General features: G+C 55.4%; 1 protein-coding gene across 1 annotated transcript in view; it reads right to left on the bottom strand.

The window, feature by feature from the left end:
* LOC119582018 (ecdysone-induced protein 74EF-like) overlaps positions 1-408 on the bottom strand; it is a gene marked incomplete at its 5' end in the record, with an annotated part of 12,442 nt that overhangs the window by 6,869 nt on the left and 5,165 nt on the right.

The following is a 408-nucleotide window of genomic DNA, read 5'->3' as shown; positions in this document are numbered from 1 at the left end:
AATCCAAAGAACGGCGGTCATCGGTCCGCCATGATTGCAGCGTGCCACTAACGGGGCCTGAGGCTCTTTAGATCCATTACTATTGTTTGTTTGTTTCCCGGCACCGTGACTCGGCTGCGCTACGTGCGGAAGACCAGGACGGGAGGATGGGTGGGTGTGCGGGCGGAGGAGGGGGGAGGGGAGTTACTTCATCCGTCACGGCCTAATACGTCGTGAGAGGGCCGGGGGGGGGGGGGAGTGGGAAGCGTGGAATGATTATAGGAAATAGTGATGCGTATGTAATCTCACAATTACAATCGACCCGTGACACAATTCCGTCGTTTTTTTCCGCATTAAGAAACAACCAAGGTGACGCGGCGAGAGTTGTCTCTGTCTCCCTCTCTTTACCTGGCCGTCTACCTATCCGGA

Source organism: Penaeus monodon, chromosome 15 (genome assembly GCF_015228065.2).
Source record: "Penaeus monodon isolate SGIC_2016 chromosome 15, NSTDA_Pmon_1, whole genome shotgun sequence".
Taxonomy (NCBI): domain Eukaryota; kingdom Metazoa; phylum Arthropoda; class Malacostraca; order Decapoda; family Penaeidae; genus Penaeus; species Penaeus monodon.
This window is presented reverse-complemented; position numbering and strand designations above follow the sequence as displayed.